We start from the raw sequence: 17,069 nt of genomic DNA on the forward strand, positions 1-17,069 counted from the left end.
TTTTTCGGAATTAAAAGAGAGGATTTTCTTTTGACAAAGCCGGAATGTCGATTGAGTGCGCTCAGACGCCAGACACGGGCGGACTGTAGATTTATTTCCTTGTACAAGGCAGGCCTGAAATGGATCAGAGAGCTACGTGCACGTTAGCGCTGGAAAAGCCGTGCTGGACAGAAAACGACATTTTCAGTTTTGCTATTTTTTTTTACACATTTGTGGCTCCCGCCTCTTTGGTTCACCGGAATCTTCTCCTTCGTTTCGTCGGCGGTCCGTCGCGCACGAAGATCTCTCCGTCGTGTTCCCGCGGGTGATGTTTTCAGATTCTCCCGTTTGAGTTCGTGCGACGCCAAACTCTGTCGATTTCTTCTTCTTCTGTTTTTGTGTCGCCGAACAATCAAAGCGACGCGTGCCGTAACGCCGTCGGGTGACAAAGCGACCGGAGTGTAACCATGGCGACCGAAGCGCACAGGTGCCGGACGATGTCACCGGTGAAACGGTCTGGAAACGGCAAGCGGTGATTTTACCCGGCGCTCTGAAACGAGGGGAAATGTTTTGCCTCGGGAGCTTCTTTTTCAGCCGGCGTGTTTCTTTTCTGTGTTTCCCGTCAGGCGTCTGACATGGCGGTAAACCTGGAGCGCTCGCCCGTCGCTCGCCCTCGCAGCCCTTCTCAGGCCACCGACAGGACGTCACTCAGGGCCGAATAACCTTTTTACCTGTAGCTCTTAAAGCGGAGGCCCAGTCATGGTATTTGAGCTAAAGGTCTGCCCGCTTTGGCGTCTGCCGTTCCCGCCTCTCATAACTTTGATGCAAAATGATTGCAAAGGACCGGGTGTGCCGGCTCTCGCACCTGGAGGAGAAAATAATCACGGCGAGGCGCGAGGCCGCCGGTAAATGTCAGCTCGCCAACCGCTCGACACAAAGCGCCGTTCTCCGAGGGAGGAGAGGAATTTCTCAGGGGAGGGAAGGAATGAATGGAAACCTTTGATTATCTGTCTGGCTTTGTGCAGCCCTTGACCTTTCTCCATCGCTTCATTTTCTTTCTTTTCCTCGCTCCTTTCACCCCTGTTGCCACCTTTTTCGCTCGCCACGTTTTCAGGGAAGCGTTGTGGCCGAGCTGCCGCCGCCCGTCGAGCTGCTATGTATGTGCGGTGAGGAGGCGCTGACTTCCTCTGGAACTTTGTTTACAATTGTAAGAACTCCAAAGAGTTTCTTGCTCCCAATCGTCTCATCTCAAAACCATTTGTGGTCTTAATTTCTGGACAAAGTCCACGCGCATAGACTTCCCCGCAAAAAGCTAAGTTACTCGGACGGCGGTAACATACGCCCCCTCCAGGTGAGGCACAGTGTCGCCTGCCTCACCTTTGCTCTAAGGTTTTTTTCTGATCAGTAAGAATAATTGTATCGCTACCATTTCATCAGGACATGCACAAATTCAGCCATTTGGTCTTGAGAACATTAAAAACATGATTGGAATCATACAGAAATTACATGTCAAAATCAGACGAGTGGAAAAATGTTCATACTTATATTGAGTTATCGCTTTTTTTTGTTTGTGTTTTATAACGAAAGGTGAGGCAGAGTCTTATCTGCCTCACCTGAGCGCATGTCGCTTATGAGAAGAGGATGCAGAGAATAGCTTTAGGTAAAGGAAGATGTCTGTGACCCGGAAAGAGAATAGAAGATATACAGTATACACACACACACACACACACACATACAAACACACTTATTCTGTCCGTCATATTGACATGAATTTGTTTTAATACCAAAGAATATCCTCTGGAATGTGACCGTCATATTAAAATACCGACTCTGTTGAAATGGGGAATAAAATAAGTTGAAAGTGTACTCGCAAGCATGTTGTTGAAAACTCCTCAGGATTCAACTCCAAATATAGCAAGAAAGTATCCAGATATTTGTGACAAAATAATAAAATAATGGGATTGAATTACACCAAAAAAGTTAGGAAAAAAAAAAGCAACAACTTAAAGCCCATGGAGGTCATTAAAGGGGAGTGCGGAGGGTTGGACTAAAACCGTGGATTCCTCTTCTTTCGGCGCGTGTCTTTCTACCCGGCGGGTGGAAACAGAAGGTCGCCCACACTGATCTCAGATCTGCTTAGGTTAAAACATGGTTTTTTGTTTGTTTGTTTGGGAATGTTGGGTTTCTGTAATTGCTTCAAACAGTTGGTCCAGACTTGCTTACGGGCACCTTAATTGCCACACTGAAAACAAACACCAGGATATGAATCTGTGCCAAATATGAGCTTTTTTAGCTTTTAGCTTTAGCTTTTAGCTCAAATCCATCTTTCTATGTTTTCTCCTCGCCTTAACGTTACATTCGTCCGTCGTCCGTGAGCTGTTTTGACTTGTAACCCCCGGCAGTCAGCTGGACGACCCTCATGGAAAAACATTTTCGGAGCGTTTGGTCAGCGACTTTTTGCAGCGGCGAGTCTTTCAATCTTAAATAAATGTGGGACATTAGAAAGTACCGGAGGAAGGTGCGCCACGTATTAGACACACAAGCGAGTGCAGACGGAGTTGTGTTTTGCTGTTTCCCAGACGGCCAGCCAGCCTGTGTGTACTCGCAGACTTCTGCAGCTCATATTGATCCATAATTTATAGCGCCGCTGTTTGTCGCCGTCGCATGTTTTTTTTTTAATCTCCTAAATCCCTGATGTCGTGCTTTGTGATGGTATGCGGCGCCGAAGATAATACTCAAGCACGGCAGGTACTGGATGCTATTTAATTAGGTTCGGGACTTTTAATCATTGCCTTATTAAAGTTTACAGCTTCCTCACTCATTGACCACCGAAGCAATATTTAATTTCCCGCCCACGGTATAGAATTAAACAATGTATTTAGACCCGAAGGTATTTTACATTTGTGCTGCACTCTTTTTTTTTTTCTCTTTCCGTCAGCAAGCGAATGCTTTTGTGCTGAAATAAATGATCAATTAATCATTTTCACTCAATGGAAAATAAACAGCGTCGGTGATTGTTTAATTGATTTACTCTTCCGTGAGTGAGAATTGCAGTTTGTTAAACGCCGGTCCAGCATCAGGTTCGGTAAATCAAATTAATAAAAAGTGTTTTGGCATTCCCAGCGCGTTCAGTATTTTTTCCGAATCTTTTCGAAAGAGTCCGTGAGCGTTTTTTGTGCAATCGGCCGCAGATCTCTGTTATGTTTGAGTCGAACTTTACCATGAGCCTTTTATTTATTTTTTGTATTTATTGCCTATTCAATCATGTCCTGCACCCTATTAAAGGCCCGTCTGCAGATCCTCATGCTCCGCGCAGCTAATCAAGGCGCTCCAGACTTACAATTTGATGAGGCCAAGTGATTGCACATAGTTTTGTCAGCCAGAGGCACAAAATCCTTCAAGATACTGTGTTCCTTTCCCAGAACCCCAATCGCAACAAAAATACACCCCCTGAGAGAGCAGGAAGCGTGCTTCCTGTCTGCCCTCTACCCAACAGGAAGTGAATTAGACGCCGCTCGCCAAGCGTGGGCGCCGAGCGGGGCCTCGGGCCTGTGTTTGTTGTTTCGGGGGGACCGGTATCAGAGCGGGCGGGCTTTTAGGTGACTCGGGAAAAGTCAAAACACGTCGGCAGAAACCGAGAGTTAATGAAAATGTTTTGGTTAAGAGGTGCGAGCGCGAGAACTCGCAGGACTTATCATGAAGAGGTAAAGAATAAATAGGATTGGATTTCATCCAGTCAGCTTTAACTTTGTTTGGCTTTATGATTTTTCTTTTTTTTCACCCCCATGCATTTAGATGATATCATCTGGGTAGAAAAACGTGTTGATTTATTGACATGCTCGTTGTGGTCTGAACCTTTTACGCCCAAAAACAATCGAAATGATGTTTTGTTTTGCTTTCTGCCGGTCTGCAGTCGTTTTTATCAGCCGGATGTAAAATGCCGACGCCTGTTTCTGCATCTTATTACAGTCAGGAAGCTCTCATTGCAAAGCTTTTCACAATATTAATAAAGTTACATGGAATAAGGAAGAAGTTTCTACACTCTTAAAACTTTTTGTTGGGCAAAGTCAGCACTCTCGCTATTCTTTATCTGTCAGTACAATCAAGCAACCAAAAGAAAAAAAGGAAAAAAACTTCAAGGTAGTTTTTTTTTTTTTTTTTCCAACAGAACAAACTTTGTTTGAAAGTTGTGAATGTAAGAAATCCACAATAAAACCTGACAGGCGCTTGGCACGAAGGGGGTTTTGGGAAAGCAGCGGCGGCGTCAGGCTGGAAAGCACACATCCATCCCTTTCCAGCGTCTCTTCTGCTGCTCATTAGCTTTTCGTCGGTTTTAACCTTCCCCCCTTAAATAGATCCGATGCGTCTACGGGACTCTTTTCCAGAGCACAAATTTCTATTTTCAAATTTCAAAAATTTTTAAATAGAACTTTAGTTCAAAATTGTTGTACAAAATAGTGGCGTCGTCCTTGTAATGCCAATGCAACAAAATAATAACTTGAAGGAACTGAAGCCTATCGAGGATTCAAGGAAGTACGGTATGTGCTATGAAATTTGCACCCTGATCCCGTCCGAGCCGTCAAAAGAAAAATAAATAGAAAAGAAAAGAAAACGAGAGCGAGAATCAATGTATGCGGAGGCGAGTGAGTCTGTATGTTGCGAGTCCTGCACAGTTACATCCCAACTTTTGTGCTATTTAGTGATGTATTAATGTGGTGGTTTGTCCTGAAAAAGAATCCCCGCGTCCCTTTGCCGGTCCGTCCGGCCCGGCTCCCTTTCCTCCGCCGGTGAAAATGAAGCGCTGCTGTTTTCCGGCGATAACCATCGGTGCCGTCTGCCCGATGCTTGTTATTCAAACGCGGCGGTCAAGAGGAAATTCAGTTTGCGACCCCGTCGCCTCCTCGTACAAGTCGCTGAACAGCAACAACAACAACCGCCGCGGCGACATCCAAATGAGAATACCAGAGCGGCGCGGCCCCTGCCGTGGGCCTCCATCCCCCCCGGACTCATAACACGTATGATTTCCCCTCGCGGCGCAGCAGAGGGCCGGCGGGGTCCGAGGGGAGCGGGGGGGCCGGGGAAAAGACACGGCCCAGCTGAGTAAATAAGCGGCGGAATTGATGTTTAATTGCCTGTCCTTCCTTCAAATAGCAGAAGAAATTTCAATTTGGCTTTAAAAGAAAAAGGGAGGAGGTTAGCAGGAGATGGCTTGAAGGTGCCGTGACCAGAGAAGGTCCGTCCGTCTTTCCGTCCGTCTTTCCGTCCGTCCTGCTTGCTGTGTCCGGCACATGTTTCTCTCTAAAGCTGGTTCTGTCAGAGGATTATATCATTTTCTGAGGCGCCTGGTTTATATCTCCGTATTTAACAGGGCGGTTAATTGTAGCGCCGGAGTGGCTGGTCGTGAAGGTGTCGCCTGAAAGCATCGGGTCGGGAACGTCGTCTCCTTTTGAAGTTCTCCTTTTGTCTCTCGGCCAAATTTCATAACCTCCCCGCGAGGACGCCGTTCTCTCTTTCTTATCGCCTCGCCAAGCATAATATTGTCGAACACTTTCTCTATCTCCCCAAATGTTTTCCCACCATAAAGGCTATTTTGCTGCGCCGCTCCTAGGTTGCATCTGGTTAGATTTATTTTTTCCCGCTATCCTCCAAACCATGAATAATGTTTGAACACAATCAGTATCTGTCATCGCCGGACATTCAACATTCACAGGAATTTGTGCGGCGGGACAGGGCTCTATAACAGTACGTTGAAAAATGGGAAAAAATAAGAGATAACAAGAGAAAAACTCAACAATAATAAGAAAAACTTCATTTGTCCCCGAGGGGCAATTGGGGAAATAATAAAACTTGTGCTTGAGAATATATAGACGTATACATGAGCGGCGAATCGATCGCCTACTTTTGAATTGGACCGCAACATTAACAAGAACGATCTGCTGGAAACATGTTTTAGAAAGTTTGAGTGACCCTCGACGGCGCCGGGTCAAACTTCTTCCCGGCCGCCGGGAACCTCGGGAAGCCCGGAGAACCGGCCGCCGTCGTTTCACCCCCTTCCCGACTGGAAGGCGGGCGCGGAGGCGGAGGAAACCTCCGAGGGCCGGCGGGATTTGATTCTCGGCGTTTCCCGAGGAGGCCGAGCTCTTATTGAATCGGCTCCATTACATTTCATCTCCACCTGGGGAACCCGGGGCCTCGGAGGGGGAGCCCGCCACATTCTTGCCGTCCTGCAAACACGCCAGAAGACGGCGGCGTGGACAAACAGATGGCTACGAGCGCGCGGCGTTCCTGCCAACCCATGTGGCGCGTGTGCACGTGTGCGTGCATGTAGATCTGCCGTATAGCCCAAAAGAGTGACCGTGACAAGTGTGTTTGTGCTTGCCTGTGTGTGTTTTTCATGCCTCAAAAAAAAGGTGGTAGGTGTATATTTGCAGAGTGCGCAGTGTGAATACAAAGATCCTGCCTTTTCTTTGACCGCGTGAGGATTCTGTCGAGGATCGAAGAAGCGAGGGTTGATTTTCAAGCCGAAGCCCCGAGGCTGCGACGCTGCGTTCCTCCCACTTTGCGGCGAACGCCGGACGACACGTAACCACTTCATTAGATTTGGTTCCGCGAGCCCCGAAACAAACCTGCATTCCTGTGATGCAGCTCTTCCTACGCAGCGCCTTCCGTCCGCCGCGGCTCCTGTTTGTTTGCAGCAATTCAAACATACAATTTGGAACAGAGGGGGATTGCAATGTGACGGCGCGATTTATCAGTGGGGAAAAATCAACTTCATAATGCCATGGAACTCCTTTAAGGAAAGCAGTTGTTTATTTTGAAAGAGCTCATTTTGGGGGTCCAGACATGTATGCTGAAATGAATAATTGGGACTGGCAGTCCGCCGCTCCTGCAGTGTAGAGTGAATCTGACACCGTGGTAACAAGGTAACTGTAAATGGAAGACGACGTCAACACAAACAGCTCATTTTAACCAAGACGCCGTCAGAATTTTCGCCGCGTCCGACAAGCGTACATTGGGAATGAGTGGAACGGAAGTCACGGCTTCGACTGGAGTGTGTATGGGTGTGTGCGTCAAAAAAAAAGCTCTCCAAGAATAACATGGGTTTGCTGGAAGTAGTTTTATTATCACGCTGCGTCGAAATGTACGTGACGTCCTTGAGGACAAAAGACTGACCTGTGTGAGGAGACGCCGACGGAAAACGGTCGCCATAGTAATAAAGGCTGCAAACAAGTCAAATCAACAGGTGACGCGACAGGAAACACTTTCATTCGATGGCCTTTGCTTTCTATATTATCCGTATCGACGAGCATCCGTGGCAGGTAAAAATTGGGTCGCGCCAATCGTTATCATGTTCGCACCTCCCTGTTGTGTAATGGACAGATCTCAGTTTCCCTTTAATAATGGCTGAACAAATCGCAGCGAGTTCTTTTTGTGCCGGTTCCATCGCGGCACTAGTTTGCGTTTTCATCCACGACCGAAAGCTTCGCTGAGCAATCAGCAAATCACGCGGGCCGGTACGAACCCGGTCACGTCGTGCTACCGGATTGGAAAAGCCGAACTTGGTCCCAAACAGCTTGGGATTTTTCGCATTTAGGTCATTTCAGTGAAATAACGAAAGCCCTCCTTCCCTCCAGCGCCGGGACGCTAATCGTCTCGTTCCTGGCCGCTGGCAGGCCTCGCAGACAGAAACCCTCGGACGCCGGCGAGACGCAAAGCCGACCAAACTCGCAAACATACGTGGCGCGAAAAGCTCTGTGTGCTCAAGAGTCGGCGAGCCTAAACTCGATTTTGTCGAATTTACAGACGCGGTCGCTGCCGCTGCGCCGTGATTGGACCGCAATCCGTTCGCCGGCGGTTTCCATGGTTCCCACGTCGTCATGAGCCCAGACATGGAACTCTCAACGTGTTTGTCAATCTATTCTCCTCATCGGTTTCTACGCCAGCCGTCCGTCCGTCGCCGAACGACTTGGCGGAGGATTGAGTTGTATTTCTGCTTGTGCAACAGATAATCTAATTTCAGGCGAGCATCTGTTTCTAATAAGACGGGATGATTAATCCTGCGAGGTGCCGCTGCCTAAAATCGCGCCGAAGCAACCGGATTAAGTTTTGTTTGCTTATTTTCAAAACCGCAGTCGAGCAGTTGCAAATTGTTTTCTGTGTGACTCAAAAGTCTGACGAATTTCATCCCGACGCCAAATACATGAGGTGAAACATTCTGCTGGAAAGCTGCGTGGAAAAGTGTTTCCCTTCACTTTTTCTTTTTTGTTCTTGTGCCGTGAGCGCCTTCCTGCCAGACAAACCTGCAGTCGGACATTCTGGCAGCTGTGTTGCGTGAGCTTTCGTGTGAAACAAGAACATCTTTGACTCCTCGTGCCGGTAGACTTCGTACACCACGTCGGCTTTCGCCGAAATCCTGACGACCGATAAGATTCCCGACTCTCGCCGAGTGCGACGCCGTCGGACGACGGTCCCGGCGGCCCAGAAAGACACGCTTCTTTCCGGCGCGAGTCCTAAAGACAGAATCCCGAAGAGCAGCCAGATGGTGCGTCTCGAGCGGGAGTCGTCTTCAAAACACTGACACGGCTGAACTTTTGCTGGTGAGGAAACTCCGGGTTCAAAAAGGAGATCAGGGATGTGATCCGCCGCACGCCCAAGCCAGATTTTTGTCAAACCAGGGCCAGATTTTTTCCATTTCGTTCCCTCCGTTGGTCCAGTTTTACATCGGGAGCCGCCATATATGGAAAAAATATCAGGGTTTTTTGATTCATGCATATTATTCTATTATAAATCATTGGTTTACATTTTAACCACCCTCTTAAATTATGATTTACCAACTGGCAACCCTCACCCAACGGGATTTTCGACAGGTTTTTGAATCCCGTCCTGTTGGCGAGAACTTTCCCGACTTCCTCGTCATCCGCGGGTCGGGTGTCCGATGCCTCGAACATAAAACACAACCTGCGTTTGATCCGGAGAAACGCGGGTTTTGCGCGTCGCCACGGCGACAGCCTGGAAATACCTCGCCCCCCCCCTCCCGCGAATCTAATAAGCAGCCAAGCATTTCGGCGTTTGGTTTGAACACGCAGCCGCTCCGTCTTTTGCCATTTGATTGTAGTTGATGTGGATTTGGCGAAGCTAAATCAGCCAGGGTCTGCTCACACCTGCTGTTTTGCCATCTAGAGAACCATTTAAAATAATGGTAGGCGGCTGACACCGCCCTTTAATCAACTTGTCATACGCAAATGATTATATAGTGTGTGCGGGAGTCGAGCGTGACACAGGTTGTATTAAATTTAGGATCCGCCGTCTGCCGGCGTTCTGCGGCGTACGAGCAGCGACGGGCCGGTCGACAACCGCTCGTAATCCCTGGATGAAGGCCAAGAGCTACAGAGGAGAGATATGTTCCGCCCCAGGGAATCCTTTATGGATGTGGGAGAGGACGGCTCAGTGGGTTTTAAGGGGTCGTCGGGGTGTTTCTGTTTTAGAAAAGACCAGGCGGGTGATGTCTTTTTCTCCACCGTCCTGTATATCTGTTGAGGAAAATCAGTCATCGTGCTGGTTTTTTAAGTGCGGATGTCGCCATCAGTTATTTTGCTTTTTTTTTTTTTCTTTTCTTTTCCCAGCGACTGGATTAAGGTTGCTGTTATTTCTACCTGACGGAGGGTGTGTGTGCGCTCAACGCTCGGTTAACGCTAAACGTGAATGAAGAAAACTCCAGAAAAAAGTGATTAAAAAATCAAAGGGGAAAAAAAGGTTCAACATTTACCCGTTCCATCAGGAAGTCAAGCTCTTTTTCTTTTTTTTCTTTTTTCAAGTGCATTCACAGCCTGAATGCCGAATGAAAGGTTTGCTTTGTCAAGGCCGCTGATTTTTAAAGCATCTGTGCCTCTTGTTAACTATTCTATTCAGCAAACAAGGAATGCAAGTCGAAACCCGAGCGGCTCAAGGTGGAACGCCGCACCGTTTTACACCCTTCCTAACATTTCTACTATTCTGAATTCTCAAACAAAAGTTGACATTCCGTCCTGTGGGAAATTATTTGGCCCCGTGTTGTTTTTCATAAATGTGTTAGCCACCTTGTATTGTGAGCGCTTTCAGGGCGATTATCAACAGCTGGAGAAATAATAAGGCAACACCCCGATAAGTGCATTATTGGTCTCTGGATAATAACGAGGAGGATTACGTCTCATGTTTATGCAACGGCTGTTTAAGCTGCGGCCGCCGACAAGTTAATACCAGGCAACCCCGCTTGTGGTCCCGCGAAATGTGACCGACCTCGGAGTCCTAATCGGAGGCCGAATGAAGGGTTTCGTGTGATTTCGAGGCCAAGATTACAACATGATTATTCTGTTCGGACCATTATCCAGATCTGCAACGATGCGATACATATATACGTGTCCGTTTAGTCAATCGGCGTACAGCGTTCGCTAAATCATGTGGATATTAAAAATACAACCTGTCTGAGAAATTGATTTGTTGATATCAGCCTTGCACACACACACTCACACACACACACACGTAGATGTGTGTCAGTGTAAGGGCCTATGTGTATCGCTAAAATCAAAATGTCCAATACAGTAATGTATATATTTTAATCATAGCTGTATTTTGACTGCAAAACAGCAAAAATGAAAAATGTATTCATGTCCATCCTCACATGATGTGGGATTAACTTGCCTACATCATCCTCCCAACAGCCATGTCACATAGTCTGTTAAAATAATACAGATACGTGTGTGTGTGTGTGTGTGTGTGTGTGTATATACATCTATCTATCTATCTATCTATACACACACACACACACACATATATATATATATATATATATACATAGATAGATAGATAGATAGATAGATAGAAATATGGAGATGAAATTAAGAAATAAACGAATGAATAAATAAATACAGTAAAATAAATGAAATATATATAAATATACATATATATGTATATAAAATATATAATAAAAACAAAGATATATATATTTTTTATTTATCTACTTATATTTATTGAGGTACCAGTCTGAAAGTGTATTTTTGTGTATCTAATTATTCCTTACATTCACAGGGTATTTACTGCATAGGGAATTTATCTCTTATACGACTGGAAAAGTGAATAAAAGGAAAGGATATAGTTTGATAGATTTTCTGTCTTTTTAGTGGGTTTTGTGTTATACAATCGATCTGGAAATGGTGATTTGTCTTTGCGGCGAGTGAAAATCCTGCTGTACGTCCACTCGCTGCTGCAGGAATCACAGCGAAATTAGTCGTCAGAATAAAAAAGCAAAAATGAACAATTCTTCACAATCCTGAAAGCAAAATATGACACCCGGATACTATTTGTTTGCCCTGAAGGAGTCTTGTTTTTTTTTTTGTTTGTTTTTGTTTGTGTTTTCATTTGAGTTGCTGGTTTTAGCGTTGTAATATAATCCACCTTTCATTTGTCAGTAACGTGCACGGCAGCAGCGCACGCAGGAGAAAGACTCATGGGACTCCAGAAGGTATTAGACTTAACAACAGGAAGCAAGGACTGATTAGTGTGGAGACAGTTGCACACACACACACACACACACACACACACACACAAAGATAAGAGGATTGAAGCAGGAATCAGTTGTTGGTATGTTTGAAATTTGAAGTTTGTGTTTGTGGGAAGCCGAAGAGCATCTAGCTTGATGACGTCATCACCTCCTTGAGGCCAGCCGGCCGGCGAGCTGTCGATCATCTGACTTTTCTTCAAATGTTTAATTGTTCATGTTAGAAAAAAAAAAAAAAACTTTTATAAAATTCCAATCATTTCAGAAAACTCACTCATTCAATTTTTATTTTTCTACTTTCATTTCATTTTTGATAATGTATGCTTTTAGTCCTAATCTTTTTCTTCATATTCTAATTTTACATATTATTCACAATACTAACATGTTATATTCATTTTAATTAACATTGATTCAACAAACTGAACCTTCCTGGGTTGAACTTCACTGAAAAAAATCCATATTATTGATGTTTCCATTAAAGTTTTACCATTCATTTAAATCAATACGCAGTGAGGCTATCTTTGCTATTCTTTCACGTAAACGTGGGATTTGGACTAATGTTTTGGTGCAATCGATCGCTCGGGGTCGATACTTTTAAATATTGTTTTAGGATTCATGGATTTCCAACAGCGATAATGTTAATGTTAATAACGGAATATTGACTTGTTTTTGTTTTGTTTTTTTTTCTTTCGCAGACCCGCGTAAGAACAAATTCATTCCCCGAGAATACTGAAAACTAAATAATAGAAGATGGTTTGAAACCCATTTGAAGGCTCAGGCTTTCCACATATGGTTGAAAAAGTTCTTTGGAATTCAAACGAAGAATTGTTGTTCAGTTCCGGTCCCACTTTTAAGCGATGATATTCAAAGTCCCGCCGTTTAAATATTCAAGCGTTCCATCCGCAGAGAGCCGGGAGGCAGGGAAACCATTAATGTCACAAATGTCTCTGCGGAATCCACTTAAAGTATTTAATATTCATCAGATCAAAGAATTTGCAGACATCCTTAATAGCGCTGTAAAAAGCTTAACTGCGGCCCAACTCTTGACAGTGTGTTGCATGTTAGCGTGAGGCTAAAAGGTGGGGGCCGCTTTATCTCGGGGTTCGGCGGGGAACTTAAGTGGGAGCTCTCTTTGCCATTTGGGTGGAAGTGGAAGAGCGGCATGTGGCCTGAGAGCTCAGCCTGACCCTAAAAGGCTGTTGGCCCATATTTGGCGGCGGCGGCGGCGGCGCATTAAATCGCTCAAACGTCTGTTTCGCCGGAATCCCTTGAGTGTTTGCGCTCGGCCGGTATGTTTTATGGATGCGTGTTGAGCCGCATTTTGTAATAACGTTGCATTTTGTAATAAACGTCCAAAATGTAATAACTTTTTCATTTCATTTTGGAATAAACTGCCGCATTTTGTAATAAACTGCCCAGAAGCATTTTGTAATACATTTTGCCACATTATATAATAAGTTATTACATTTTAAGAAGATTATTACAAAGTGCTCTTGCAACTTTTTTATTCTCTAGGAAATGTAATAACATGGAATTTATAGAATATTCTCTGTTAATGCAACCTTCGAATAGTGTACTGATAGTAATTGCTAAGTGCTGCTACGAGGCTAATACAGTGATGCTAATAATAGGCCTACCTTTTACAGATACTTTAAAGTAAAATAAAATACAATTAACAAACAAAAAAACAATGATTTGGAATTGTTATTACAAAATGCACCATGTTATTACATTTCCTAGAGAATAAAAAAATTGCAAGTGCATTTTGTAATAATCTTCTCAATATGTAATAACTTATTACATAATGCGGCAAAATGTATTACAAAATGCGTCCGGGCAGTTTATTACAAATTCGGCTTTATTACAAAATGATATGAAAAAGTTATTACGTTTTGGATGTTTATTACAAAATGCACTGTTATTACAAAATGCGGCTCAACAATGCGCCGAACGTTTTCCGTGCCCCGGACCAGGGCCGAAACCGAAACGCTGGCTCTTCTTTCTTTTCTTTCTTTTGCGCCGATGCCGGACGTGCACGGGGTTTTCCCACCGTGTTTAACCCGAAGATTTGACTAAATTTGTTAAAAATGGTATCCGCCGTTTTTTGAGGCGTTTGTAACGATGCGGTCACCGTGCGACTGACCTGCAGCTCTGGGGTCTGGATCAGATCGAGCCATTGTTGTTTGTTCTGACGTAATGATATTTTTATTGGCTGTTTTAGACTCGGATCAATCGGAGGAAGTCACGGCACACAAAAAGTGCTCGAGAAAACAGTCGAAGGAAAGAAAAATGACTGAAAGGACGTCAAAATGAGAAACGCGGGGCGCAAAAGCCAACACGTTTTTCCTCTAATTTGCTCAAATCAAAGGTTGCCTTTTTTTTTTTTTTCTCACATTTTGAGACCATATTTAAAATAGGGAAACTGGTTTTAGCCATAAACCCAAAAAACTGAACCGCGGCAACTGCAATGCTTTTTTTTCTTGGTGTATCCAAACTTGTTCCTGCAATCAGTCTGATATCCAACCTGATTTTGTTTTCAATTTTTTTTTTTTTTTTTTTTTTTGTCCCGCCCCCTTCTTTTTTTTTGTTTTGGTTTTTGTGAATAATAGCATGACACCCTCATGCACATGAACAAATGCGTGCGCTCAGTGGGGAGGTCTGCTATGGATCGGGGGATAAAGAAGGATGGATTGAGTGTGTTTGATGATGACAGGTAGCTCAAACTCAAGATTAGATCACACAACCCGGTTTTCCCTCTCTCACAGTGTGTGTATTGGCCAGCTGTGGGAGACAGTATACCCACGTGTGTGTGTGTGTGTGTGTGTGTGTGTGTGTGTGTGTGTGTGCGGTTACAGGAGAAACCTGGCTCTTCCAGGAATGTTCTTATTTTCTTTCCTAGGTTTGAATCATGATGCGATGACCCCCAGACTCGGGAGTCCTGCTGGTTTTTATTAGCACAGCCTGTTCCCTGTTAAAGCTCCTTCCTTTGCCCCGAAACCCCATGAATGGCTCTTGTTAGTCGCTGCAATTCCAAAGACGCCCTTCTCGCTGTTGTTTCTGTAGCCAAAGATAAATGTTCTACTTTCAAGAAGCTTTAAGACATACCGTGTGTGAGATAGGTGCTAAAACATGATCCGTTGGATTCTTTAATCATATTCTTTCATTTTCGCTTTAGAATCTTGATTTTCTCACTCAAATCTGAGTCACTTTTCTTTGCGATGGATGGATTTTTGAACATTTTAGATGCAACATATCCAATGCATAGCTTAAATCATACGTGTCAAACTCACGGCTCGCGGGCCAAATGTGGCCGCCGCGTCATCGTATCTGGCAACGTCTTAAAAGGTCCGATCACGGAGCCGCAAAGTGACGGCGTCCCGCTATTGGATCGCAGCGCATCCACATTCATGTGGAATTGAGAAATACAAACGATGCCTAAATGTCCAGGAAGAGAAGAGTTGATGCAGATGGAAGGAAGATGGGAATGCAGATGGAACATGTTGGATTTCAATGAGTCACAAATTATTTAACATCAAGGAGTGGCATTTATTTTGCATTACATTACGTTCCATATATACAGGACTGTCTCAGAAAATTAGAATACTGTGATAAAGTTCTTTATCTTCTGTAATGTAATTACAAAAACAAAAATGTCATACATTCTGGATTCATTACAACTGAAATATTGCAAACTTTTTTATTATTTTAATATTGCTGATTATGGCTTACATCTTAAGAAAACTCAAAAATCCTCTCTCAAAATATTAGAATATCATGAAAAAGTAATTTTTGTTTTTTTAATCGCATTACAGAAGATAAAGAACTTTAGCACAATCGTCTAAGAAAAATGACAGTAAATTCTGGACAATAGATCACATATGTGAGTTGCACCTACTGAATTGAAAAAAAAAAAAAAAAAGAAATTGTACATAAATAAGCTGCAATTGTCTATAAGCCGCCTTTGCCTTCGCGACACCTTTCAATTCCGAACGCCACTTCTGCATTATTTACGACGCCGCGAACGAAAAATCGACCGGGACGGTTTCACAACGCGCACAAAGCCGGCGAGTCATTACGGATGCAGCGAAGGAATGTGAGGTGGAATTACAGCACGTTGCAACATCCTCTCATGAAATTTTCCACGCTCATGTTCCTCCCGCCCGTCTCGCCGAGGATTCGGTGGCTTTGCTCCCCGACCGACCGGCCGACCGACCGACGCTCCGTATTAATACATAAATGCTCTTGATGTTTCGCCTGAAACGCTCTCTCTCGTCTCCCGTCCCATTAGTAGAAGAGTTCCTGCGGGGGGTTGGAGAGAAGATAAAGAGAAAGTCAAGATGCTAAAACTCAATAACGGCGGAGTGATAGTCGGGGGTTTACCTGCAGCCGTGGCACCTCGCCAGGAGATTTTTCACTCCCCAGCTAGATTCTGCAGGGTAAGAAAGGAGCGGGTGGAGGTGGAAAAACACACCTGCACCGGGACATCAAACCGGCGTGGAAGCCAGTCCGCTTTGAAACGGGATATTTAAAAACGCTCTTCCGCCGGTACGGGCCGACGCACGGCCGGCTGTAGATCTAGCTGTGATTATGGTCTGTCTCGGCCCGCCGTAGCTCATTACCAGGAAACGCGCCGCTTAGATCTTCCCCGCGTTTTTGTTTTTTTCCCCTCCAGAATGCCAACAGCTCTTCCCCCCCGAACCCCCGCCCCTTCCCTCCATACAGGCTCTTACACAAGATCAAAAAATTGCATCAGCCCTCATCTTTTAACTGCTTCTGACATTCATGCTCGGGTCCAAGTCTTTCTGGCGGTAGTTTTCTTTTGGGGGGCGGAGGAGGGGGTTCGACGAGGCCGATTAAAGCAATTGAAGCTTTTCTGTTTTGGCGTCTTTGAAGCGTTTGTCGGGATCGCCGTGCCGTCCGCCCATTAGCGATATGCCCGGTTGAGGAAGGCGCCGCGGGATCGGCGCGCGTGCGATGCGGCTCTCGGATATCATCTCCGACGCATTTGAAATAGAGAGGGCGATATTTTGAAGCGGCGGACGACGCGCTCGTGTGTTCAGGCCGCCGCCGCCTCCCCGGGGGTATTAAACGCAGCGGTGGTGATTAGCAACCCTCTTTTGTGAGGTGCAGGTTCACAGCCATTAGTGTTCTTTGTTACGTCGCTCCCTCTCATCGTCTTGCTCTGAACGTGAACTTCCTCAAAGGCTCCTGGCCCGTTTTCTCTCCTCCAACGTGGAGGCACGATGTCCGCCCCAAGGCTTTTTCTCTCATGCGATGCACGGCGAGCGAGAGATCAGCGCTGCCGAGCAAAGTCAGCAGCTGAACTAAACTCCATCCCTCGCTGGGAAGGGATGGTCCCGGTCCTTGGACGGTCCCGGTCCTTGGACGGTCCCGGTCCTTGAACGGTCCCGGTCCTTGGACGATCTCGGTCCTTGGATGGTCCCGGTCCTTGGACGATCTCGGTCCTTGGACGGTCCCGGTGAACTCGGAGCAAAGTGTGCGCTTTCGTTCTTCGATCGTGGCTGGCGTCACATCGGCCGCCGCCGGCGTGGAAGCT

At 45.4% G+C, this 17,069-nt stretch overlaps 1 protein-coding gene across 6 annotated transcripts in view; it reads left to right on the forward strand.

The window, feature by feature from the left end:
- The window catches only part of pard3ab (par-3 family cell polarity regulator alpha, b), a 302,221-nt gene that overhangs the window by 226,549 nt on the left and 58,603 nt on the right, over nt 1-17,069 (forward strand). The window lies entirely within an intron of this gene.

The sequence above is a fragment of the Fistularia commersonii genome, chromosome 10 (genome assembly GCF_037954325.1).
Source record: "Fistularia commersonii isolate RoL2024-O1a breed Wild chromosome 10, RoL_Fcom_v1.0, whole genome shotgun sequence".
Lineage (NCBI taxonomy): Eukaryota > Metazoa > Chordata > Actinopteri > Syngnathiformes > Fistulariidae > Fistularia > Fistularia commersonii.